Here is a 12,124-nt window from a genome sequence, read left to right as displayed (position 1 = left end):
CCCATGCTTTTTCTGACTGTATCACGGTTTCTGCATCTGAACCTATTTTAATATACCATGGTACGCCACAATTCTTTTTATCTCTTCTTTCCCTTTTAAATAAGATATTCTGACACATATTACAGCCATGGAATGATCCTTATTGTTTATCCATCAATGACTATCAATCAGAATAAACAAACGATGGTGCTTAAATAAAATGAAATATTATTGTTCTCTGAGAAAGTGTAGGTATGATGAATACAAAGAATATGAAACACTGGAAAGATTGAAAAATGAAGAAGAATGAGAACAATTTTTACAATGATTACAACAATGTAAATGGAAAGAACAACCAACTGGTTAAAACTGAATGCTATGAAATTATAATAATCAACTTTGGCCCCAAAGAAGAGATTCTAGAAATCATCTCCATCTCCTATTTAGAGATGTAGAGATGAGCATGGAACTCTGTTTATATAACACTGAACTTTTTTAATATGTTAGATTATTTTGTTGAACTGCCTTTTAAAAAATTATTCTATATGAGATGACTGGGAAGCAGAGGGAAAGAGATACATAAGGAAGTGTAGGAGAGCAAAAGATGTCAATAAAGGTTTATTTTAAACTGCCATTTTATATTAATATCTGTACACTGTTACTCATATATGCATAGTGCATATGCATCTAGACATCAGAGGACATGTGTTTTTACTCTTCTTATGTTAACTGCTATCACACTGTGACAGACTTGGCAGATCTGTGTGTAGTGCTTTTCTTCTTTCCTTTCTAAAATTTTAAGTCCAAAAACTTCAAGTAGATAAATACACACACATACACACACACACACACACACACACACACACACACACACACACACACAGAGATTGCCCCATTATTGTAATATCATGTGTATGTGTTTCTTTCAAGAGTACTTGATCCCTAGCCCAGATATCATAATTTCTATATTGCTCACAGTGATATAGAACTCCAAAGTCACATCTAACATGCCATTTTCTCAGTCAGCTGTTCATTTCCCAAATCTATGAATCTCTTCTGAATGCTATACTTTCGTTTGAAAATACTCCCTTTATAGTTCTTAGCAGTACTTTCTAGTCGTTGTTATTATTTCCTGGTTATAATGTGAATTGTCTCCACACAAACTGGACATTGGCTATTGGATTTAGCAGGTTAACAATTGGAAGGTTCTCTGTCACAGCTCAGATTTATAGCTTGGACAGAGAACCCATCTCAATACCCCTCATTAGAGAATCACCATTCACCACTCCTCATCACTTTTTCCTTTGAAGAATCTATTGTTTGTGATGGATACACATCATCATTCTCTGGACCACTAGGAGATGTTTCCTCCTTACATAATCTAGCTTCTCATCTAATGGTATTTGCCCCCCATTGTACAGTGAGCTTTATTTTTCCTTTTTATCACTGTCATGTCCTTCTACCATCTAACTTCTTGATACATATCAGAATTCCCTTCAATCTTTTCACATCCCTTTTTTATTTCTTCCTTGAGTTATATCACCTGCTCTTTTGAGGAACATTTCATTAGCACTGAAAATTTTGAGATTAGACATGCATTTTTCCAGAGCTTTTGCTCTCTCTTCTAGAAGAGATCTTACTTCAACTTTGTATATAAACAGGAGCTACTTGAAATTGGCAGGAACATAAATGTAGTGTACTCTTAGCAAGTCAGTGGAAAATTCTCCTGGTCCACTTTATTTACTTGAAAACAGATCCTAAGTCCTTTATCTTTTTTTTTCTTTCTTAATAGCTAGCTTAGTGAACTCAAGCTGCCCACTTATCACATCTGTTTGTTGAAGAAAGAGCTAATGAATATTAGTTCTTAAGTGAAATCTACTTTGTAGAGAGTATACTTGCTACCTTTTCTCTCAATAGAACATTTTAACTAGCAGTTAGCATGTTACTACCACATCCTAATGCAATCCAAAGCAAAGGCAGATTAACAGCAATATTACAGATAATCTACTATGAATCACTTAGCTATTCTCAGCCATACAATGATCCAAAATCATTCTAAAAGACTTAAGATGAAAAATATTACCCACCTCCCAAGAAAGAATTGACGGGAATCTATATATAGATTGAAGCATAGTTTTTAAAAAACTTTATTATTCTTCAGGCTTTTTTGATCTTCTTTTTCTTTTGCAACATGGATAATGTGGAAATGTTTTGCATGACTATGCATATATAATTTATGTTAAATCCATATTTATAATCTATATCAATTTGCCTTCTCAAGGAGAGGGAGGGAAGCAAACAAGGGAGAGAATACAAAATTCAACATTAAAAACCTAATGGTAACAATGTTTGTTTACATGTAAATGAGAAAAAAATTAAATTAAAAAAAGAAAGCAAAGGCAGAATGCTGTAGTGGAAAGTGAGATGAAATCTGACTCAGAGGACCTATGTTTAAATCTCAGCTTTACAACTTGCTATTTGTGTGACTTTGGGCAAATCAATTAAGTTCTCCAGCCTTAGTTTCCTCAGCTGTAAAATGAATAAGTTGACTAAATGATCTGTAATTCTTTCCAGTTTTAAATCTTTGATTCTTATTTGCCTATTTGCCTTTCTCATTCTTTCAATCTCTACCTGTCAAAATCTCCTTCATTCTTCAAAAGGTCTAGTTTATGTCACCTCCTCTCTAAGAAGCCTTTTCTGATCTTCCTGGATAAAATTTCCCCTTTACAGAAGAATGATAATAAGAGCTGATATTTATATAGTATTTTATGGTTTGCAAAGCACTTTCTTCACAACCCAGGAAATAGGTATTTTGTTATTCCCATTTTACATGAAGAAACTGAAGCTCCTAGAGCTTCACAACACAGCCTGAGCTAGGACTTGAATCCATGCCTTCAGATTTCAGAATCCAGACTTTTTTCCTGTAGTTTTGTTTCATTTTAAAAAATTATTACCATTCTTATGGTATACTTTTGTGGACCAGAGTTTGGACTAATTCTGTCTGACTTGAGAGAACAGAACTAAGAATCAGTAGGTAGAAGGTACAGAATGACACATTTTAATGCCAAATAAAGAACTTCCTAAAAAGCAAAGCTATCAAAAATATTAATGGACCATCATATTAGGAACTAAACTCTTTAGCACTGGAGGTATTCAAAGAAAAACCAACTGATGACTTATCAGGAGTGTTGTAAGAATCTTAAATGGGAACCTTCTAAATTCAGGATTCTACTCAATGATAGTCTAAAAATAAGAGAAAATACTTTTAAAGTACTAAAAAAATTTTTTTTACTTTGAATAAGCTACCAATTACCCCCCCCCCAGAAGATGTGTTTCTTGTTTTCAAAAGTAAATCATGCAGTTTTCCTCTGAAATAAAACATCCTCTTTCCCCTAGACCCTTGGGCCTCTGCATTTTAACACACTTGGTTTGATCATATGTCTTTTTTAAGCTTCCTTAATTGACATACTTTCAATCATGGGAACCTAACCTTGTCCAGGAACTGTCTGCACATAATTTACTTGTATTCCAGACTTAAAAGGCAGTGGGGGTTTTTTTTTCTCTCTTTAAAAAAAAATTATTGTCACTTCCTCCAATAAAAACTTCTTTCTTCTTGCTTCTTGGGGGTGGTGAAAAGAGGAAGAATATGTACCTTACTAAATCGCTTTTGTTTCAGTTCTGTTCTCCTGTGGGCTTAATTTAAGCCCCATTTGACCTATTTTATTAACAAATCTCTAACAAGCACCGTGCTGTGTGGTCACTCTTCAGAGCTACTATGTTTGCCAACTGGTGGCCAAACCCTGGCACTAACTGTTCCAATTAGCAGAGCCCTCCATCTGGTGGCTGAACAGCTGAGGTGCACATACTTAGGACTTGTTTTGTTTTTAAAATTTAAACAAGACTCTCTGCCTGAAACATTTCTCGTCTAGGGACCGCAGTTTGACCAAACAAAGCAAATGCAAGCTGGGGTAAAGCTTGACTAACCTTTCTTTTTAGAAATGACTTTTTTTGCATATACAATTCAATGGTTTCAGAAGCACCAAGGAAAATCATACTTTGTATGTAATTTGTATTGTAATAATTTCTTTCTATTCCTTGGGCACAAGATGACTTGTGATTCTAAATATTGGGTGTATTCTTCATTTCATGTTGGTTCCTGACTAGCATATAGACAGTAAAAGAAAATTATTTGGATAAAGGAATATGTGTTTTGATGAGATTGCTAAAGCAAACATATTTTAATTAATTAGCAAGCAGTTAAGAAGAAATTGCAAGAGAGATCATCAGTTCTCCAATATACATAATATTTGATTACTAATGGAGGAGGATTGTAATATTGTCTCTAAATGGAAACTAATTCTTAGAGTATGCTCCGTGACACTAATTTTGTATTTCTAATTATAAGATGTATATTGATTATATGGATTTGTGGCTGCCAGTTTGAGAGCATTTTTGCTAGCTGAAGATAGAAGATAATGAGGATCTTTATAGGCTGAAGATGGAAAATATGGTGCTGGGGTATAGTTTTAGGGTGTGCTTATGGGGTGTCTTTGGAACTGCCTGGGATCTGGAGTCCATTGGGGCCAGCTCTCTGGGGCTCCCCCAGTTGCTGTAGGTGCAACACACATCTGCTTCTGCTTACTTTCTTCCTCTGCTTCTCCCTTGCTTCTCCCCCCCACACCTCCTGCCATTCTGTGGTGGGGGGGATGTAAAGAAAGAATGTCTGTCTAGTATTTCAGTTAGCCTTTCCATTCTGGGTCTCTCTAGGATGATCTTACAGATCTTCACAGACATTCTGTCTCACCTGTGATGGTGCTACCTTTTCCTACTATAGCCAGGTTTCTGCCAGTATCACACAGATTGTCTGACCCCCTTCTTCCTACACCCAGGAGGCCTCTGCTTCTGCCTCAGGATTCCTGCCACCTGCAGCCAGGTCAGAGCAAAGTCAGCTAGACAGCTTTTTGTTGTTGTTGTTGTTGTTGGTTTTTTTTTTGTTTTTTAACGTGTGACTATTTGGCCCCTTTATTTTCCAAGACTCATAGTCTGGGACTTCAGGTGTTTTTCAGGGAATGCAGGAAAGTTAAAACTTTACATTTTAAAAGAATAAGCCTTTGATTGCCATTCTTTAAATTCCACAGCCTGCCCTTCCTAGCAAAATACTGGATTAGTAGTGCAGGGTCCAGTTGGAAAGATGGTTTTTAGCCAAGAAGATAAGTCTGAAAAGATTGTTCTGTATTATAGGAGAAGGGGAAGGATTTTTTTTTCCCTTAAAGGTCTTTGTGAAATTTGTACTTTAAAGCAAAATGTAGTTGTTAATTTTTAAAACTAAATTTTAGTTTCTTTAATGAATATAAACATAAATATTAATATATAAATATATGTTCATATATTGTTTATGTAAAATATTTATATTTATTTATATGATCAATATAATTATAAATGCTAGCCTTTATATAGCACTTTAATGATTGCAAGGAGCTTGACATGTTATCTCATTTTACCCCCATAACAAATCTTTGGAGGAGGTACTATTCTTTATTCCCCTTTTACAGATGAAGAAACTAGGGTAAAAACAAATGAAAGAATTTGTGCAAGATGACACACATAAGCAGCCTTGTAAAGCAGGATTTAAATTCCGGTGTCTCTGCCTTTGTGAGCTACCCCCTATTCATGGGACCCACCCTACTACAGAATTAATACTCATTATTGGTGAATATAAATAATTTCACTTATGATTGAATATTCAAAGTTAGTTTTTAAAATGTTAATATAATTCTTTGCTTCCATGTACTACATCAAACTGACTTTGTTTATTTTGTTGTATTCATTATAATTTAGGATTAAATAGTGAAGTGCATAATGTATTGTTGGCCCTAGGTAATGTTTTGGTTCATTCTTCTAAACTGCCTTCTACCCTCCCCCCCAGCCCTTTCTTTTTATTCAGCATTAACAGAAAAAGGAAAGGAATGGGTTGTATTAGGACATGGAATTGATTTCTAAAAAAATTTTAAGAGAATGAAGTGTATGATACAATTGGCATTTTGTGTGTGTGACCTTGATTTATGTGGGTGACAGTTGAGCAATAGAGCAGGAAGTATTGTGTTAACAGCAGGAAAAATACTTGATTAGGAATCAAAAGACCTAGTCCTTATATTTATCTACTACTGTTTCCTCCGAGTCAGGAATTGTGCTAAATAAACCCTGAGGCCGACAGAAAGATAGTCCTTGCTCTTGAGGAGCTTACATTTTAATGGAGGAAGATAACATATAAAAATAAACTCAATGGTTGGGGTTTCAAGAAATGTAACCACTCTTGAGGGCCATGGTGCCTAAGAAAGGATGAAGACATGGATGGTATGGGTGTTTTTCTTAAAATTAAGGTTTGAGGAATGTCAATTAGCAGAAGGAGTGAAGTTTAAAGAGGTTGCCATAGTATGGTAGGGAAAATCTGGAGACTAAGGAATGGAACATAAACTGTCTAAGAGAAGATAATTATATACTAACAAATGAATCATCATAACCAAACAAGCTTTATAGTAAGCATGAAAAACTGGTTCAACATTAGAAAAACTATCCCTTCAATAGAACATATAAAGACCATGCTTTAAACCCAAATCACTCTGGCGCTCCTTGATAATGGAACAATAGGACTAGGGTCAAGTCCACTTGGTCATTGTTCAGGCCCTGATTGATTCAGAGTGACTGTAAATAATAATTGTTTCTGACTCAGAGTGACTCTGAATAATAATTATTTCTACTTTGTCCAAAAGGCTTAATAGTCTTTTCTTTCCAGATTGACTAGGTAAAAGACCATTTTTTGCCTCATTTCTTACCTAGATTTAATCACTGAGTGGATGTTGCTTCAATCAAATTCAAACTTCTTTAAAGAGTTTAGCTTAAAAAGTTGACGGTCTCCCCTTGCATCCAAGGCCATCTCCATGAGCCATGGTGGGGTATGAGAGGAGAGACCTTCTTGAAGCATAGTGAGGGGTTAAGAGGAAAGACATTACATGGCACTGAGGAGAAGGGAGGGGAAAGACACCATGAAGCAGAACTGTGGTGGGCTGTATGTAACCTCAAGAGGGATTCAGCAAAGATGGTGTGACCTATGGGCAAATTTATAGGGGAAATTTAACCTCAGAGGTTTAACATAACTTGAATTTCTGACCAGCTATAGCAAAGCAGAGCTACCCATAGCAGAGGGGACCTCCACAGAGAGTGGGACCATAAGGCTAAACAGCTCTCCAGCAAGCAATTTCATGAATACTCCTGTCCCTGTCTGCCAACTGTACCCAGTTTCTGAGGACCTCATCATTTCTACATATAATTTCTACATATAAACTTTTTTTAATGTTTTGTTCATGATGGTAATCTTGATTTTGCTAAACTGTATTTTCCTCTTCTTTTTAATTCTTTGGTAGAAGGGATGGATTTCTGGGATGGGAAAAAAGAAGGAAATGCTGGGAAATGTAGGTGTTATTAAAATGAAATAAATCAATAAAAATTCATTTTGAAAAAAAGATCACCTACTACTCTGCAACTTATCATCTGGAATAGTTGCCTGGGCACTGAGATGTTCAGTAATTTGCCAGGATTACACAAATAGTATATATAGGAAAGAGCCTTCAGCCTAGGTCTTCTTGACTCAAGATTGGTTATGCTACCTCTTACACAATGAATATAACAACGTAAATAAAACCAGTAGGATAAAGCAGCAGTCGTCAAAAGCATTTGGTATTGGCTAAGAAATAGAATGGTAGATCAATGGAATAGGTTAAGTACACATGACACAATAATCAATGACTATAGTAATATAATGTTTGATAAACCTTCAAACTCCGGCTTCTGGGATAAGAACTCACTATTTGAAAAAAATTTTCTGAGAATATGTCAGAAACTTGTCATAAATCTACGTCTCACATCCTATATGGAAATAAAGTTAAAATGGATATATGATTTGAGTATAAAAGATGATACCATAGGCAAATTAGAAGAGCAAGGGATAGTTTACCTTGCAGATCTTTGGAAAAGGGAGGACTTTATGACCAAAAAAGAACTAGAAAATGTTATGAAATGGACAACTTTGATTATATTAAATTAAAAAGTTTCTGCACAAAAAAAATCAACACAGATAATTTAAAAAGAAGTACAAAACTGGGAGAAAAATTTTATAACCACTGTTTCTGATAAAGGTGTCATTTCTAAAATATGTAAAAAGAATGGTGTCAAGTTTATAAAAATACAAGTCATTCCCTAAGTGCTAAATGGTCAAAGGATAGGAACAGACAAATTTCACTTGATGAAATTAAAACCATCTATAGTCATATGAAAAGATACTCTAAATCACTATTGTTAGAGAAATATAAATTAAAACCACTCTGAAATACCACCTCACACTTCTCAGATTGGCTAAAATAAGAAAAGATAATGTTAAATGTTGGAGGAGAGGTGGGAAAACTGGGACACTAACACAATGCTGGTGGAGCTGTGAAATGATCCAACCATTCTAGAGAGCAATTTGGAACTATGCCTAAAGGACTATAAAACTGTGAGTATCCTTTGATCCAGCAGTATTACTACTGCATCTTAATTCCAAGGAAATCATGAAGGAGAGAAAAGGATCCACATGTGCAAAAAATATTTGTAGCAGCTCTTTTTGTGGTGGCAAAGAATTGGAATGAGAGTAGATGTCTATCAATTGGGGAATAAATGAATAAATTATGGTATATGAAAATAATGGAATATTATTGTTCCATACAAAATGATGAACAAGCTGATTTTAGAAAGTCATGGAAAGATTTACATGAACTGATGCTGAATGAAACAAGTAGAACCAGGATTACATTATACACAGTAATATCAAGATTGTGCAATGATCAGCTAAGAAAGAATTGGTTCTTCTCAGTGGTTCAGAGATCTAAGGCAATCCCAATAAACTTTGGATAGGAAAAGCCATCTCCATCCAGAGAGAGAACTAAGAAGACTGAATGTAAATCAACACATGCTGTTTCATTTTTTTTCTTTTTCTTCTGGTTTTTTTTTTCTCTTATGGTTTTTCCCTTTTGTTCTGATTTTTTCTCCCAATGTGATTGATAAAGAAATGTGTTTTTTTTTAATTAATGTACATGTATAACCAAAGAAAAAAGAAAACAATAAAGGAAACTGAGAATAGAAAAAAAAAATTAGGATTACTAGATAGAGGGCCAGAGTGCCAGCCTTGGAGATTAGAGGTCTGAACCTACGTCCTGTTTCAGACATCATGCTGTTTATTAGGCAAATGAGGTCCCTTGACCTTTCAGTGCTCCAGAGAACTCCTTAAGACTATAAATTTCAGAAGAATGCATCAGTGGAAGAAATTTCCAGTTTGGAAGTTCCCTACACTGTGTTAGGAAGGAAGGAAGGAAGGAAGGAAGGAAGGAAGGAAGGAAGGAAGGAAGGAAGGAAGGAAGGAAGGAAGGAAGGAAGGAAGGAAGGAATACACATATATATGTATATGTGTATTGTATATATGTGTACATATGTATATATTTTTTAAAATATGTCATAAAAAGTTGTTCTTCAGCAATATTCTCTATTACTAGTATTTTAAAAATAAATACTGATTTCCTTTGCCTTCTTGGGAGCTTTTATCTATGACTGTCAGAACAATGTATAGTTATACATTGGTAGAGAATAAGAAGGATAGCTATTGCTCTCATATCAGTGACAAGAGCTGTGGTTTAGATTAGAGCTGGGCATTTCCAAAGAATGTAGTAATCACTAATATTTTCATTTGCCATTATTATTACTTGCTGAGTGAAATGAGCAGAACCAGAAGATCACTATATACTCAACAACAATGATACTGTATGAGGATGTATTCTGATTGAAGTGGATATCTTCAACATAAAGAAGATCCAACTCACTTCCAGTTGATCAATGATGGACAGAAACAACTACACCCAGAGAAGGAACACTGGGAATTGAACGTAAAATATTAGCACTACTATCTATCTACCCAGGTTACTTATACCTTCGGAATCCAATTCTTAACTTGCAATAAGATAATTGGATTTACACACATATATTGTATCTAGGATATACTGTAACACTTGTAAAATGTATGGGGTTGCCTGTCATCTAGGGGAGGGAGTATAGGGAAGGAGGGAAAATTTTGGAAAAATGAATACAAGGGATAATGTTATAAAAAAATTACTCATGCATATATACTGTCAAAAAATTTTATAATTATAAAATTAAAAAAATAAATTTAAAAAAAAAGAAAAAGTCTTTAAAACTAGATCTTTGTTAGGATAGAAATGTGGTAGAAAAGAAGCTGAAAACAAAACATTCAGAGGAATGATTCATCTTTAGTAAAATAAAAGGTGAGAGTGGTGAATGTGTTGTTTCAAATAAAATAAACATATTGGAAATGGAAAAAAAAAACCAAATATCTTCTTTCTTGAACAGTCAAGCCATCAAGCATGTATTATGTTCCTATGTGCCAAATGCTATGTTAAATATTGGAATTTTAAAGGAAGGCAAAAGATAATCCCTAATCTCAAAGAGTTCACAGTCAAATAGGTGAGAAAGTATGCTCATAACTATGAACCAACAAAGTATATACAGGAAATAAAGAAGAGGCATCAATCTGCAAGTAGGTAAGATTTTAATTGGGACCAGAAAAAAGTGAGGGAAGCCAAGAGGCAGAGATGAGGACAGAGGGAATTCAGGGCTTTAGAAACTACCAGAGAAAATTAAGGAGATGACCTAGGTTGAGTGACTACCCAATCTTTTCTTTAAAAAAACAACTTTCCATTATTCTTAAGCCTTGGATTAATTGGGGGGAAGGAGAGAGGGGCAGGGACAATGTGGAGAAAGGAAAGGAAGTGGAGATAGTTAAGTCAACAAGGTGCTGTTCTGTGAACATTGGGAGTGGAGAAGCAAAAGGAGTTTGGGGCTGCCAAAGAAATCCCCTGAGCAGAGTGGAATGACAGGAAGAAGCCTTATTCTTTCTCTCTCCTAAGAATCCTTGCACAATACAGAGTAATGTCCATAGCAGCTTCAGTTAGTTTTTCATGGTTTACTGGTAGAATTCCTTCCATTATTTAGTGAATGTTATGGATTACAGGGGCAACAAAGTGGATAGAGGGCTGAGCCTGGAGTCAGGAAGACTCATCTTCCTGAGGTTAAAAATAGCCTCGAACAGTTTCTAGCTGTGTGATCCTGGGATCTATGTGCCTTAATTTCCTCATCTGTCAAATGAGCTGGAAAAGGAAATGGTAAATCACACATTGTCAAGAAAATCCCAAATGGTATCAGGAAGGATCAGATATGATTGAAAAATGATTGAAGAACAATGGATTAGGTATGTTGATTGTAGAGGGCCGAAAATAGTGAGGGAACTTTGGGTAAGGTATAAGACCCTTCAGCCCAGCGGGAACCTGCGGACAATGTCTGGCTTGGCTCCCCATCTCCCCTAAGGGCTCTCACCTTTCCTGAGAAATTAGGGAGGGTGTGACCACCTGTGTTCTGCTTGAAGCAAGGGATACTTACAGTAAAGAGGAATTTACATATCAATAGCAGGGTCCTTATAGTTAATACTTGCACAGTGTGCTGTGATGATGTAATGCTACTATAGTTAGCACTTATGCAGTAGGCTGTGGTGATGTGATGATATAATGGTTCTACAGTTGGCACATGCTCAGTGTGCTGTAGTGATGTAATCCTACTAAGGTATTTAAGGGCTGAGAGGACTTGAAATAAACGGACTCCATCTTTGACCATCCTCATGAGTCTCCTGCCTTTATCACTCCTCCAGAAAGACCAAGCACTGGGCTGGTCCTGAGATCCTCCAGCTAATCCGGATGGTATATTTTAGCACCTCAGCATGGGGACTCTAAAAAGCATAGTACATTTTGGCACCCCAATTTGGGGGCTCTAGAAAGCACACTACAGTTGATAACTCAAACCACAGTGCCAGGTACAAAAGTTTACACAAAGTAAGTGCTTGATAAATATTTATTGAATTGAATTGTGCCCCCAGCACATGATTACTTACACAAGAAAAAGAATAGCAAGAGCAATTAGAAAAATTAAAGTTGGGGCTTATTTGGTGAGAGATAGATGTTAAAATTCCTGATTTTTCTCATTTCTATAGAAGATT

Source organism: Sminthopsis crassicaudata, chromosome 1, assembly GCF_048593235.1.
Source record: "Sminthopsis crassicaudata isolate SCR6 chromosome 1, ASM4859323v1, whole genome shotgun sequence".
Taxonomy (NCBI): domain Eukaryota; kingdom Metazoa; phylum Chordata; class Mammalia; order Dasyuromorphia; family Dasyuridae; genus Sminthopsis; species Sminthopsis crassicaudata.
Note: the sequence above shows the minus strand (reverse complement) of the source record.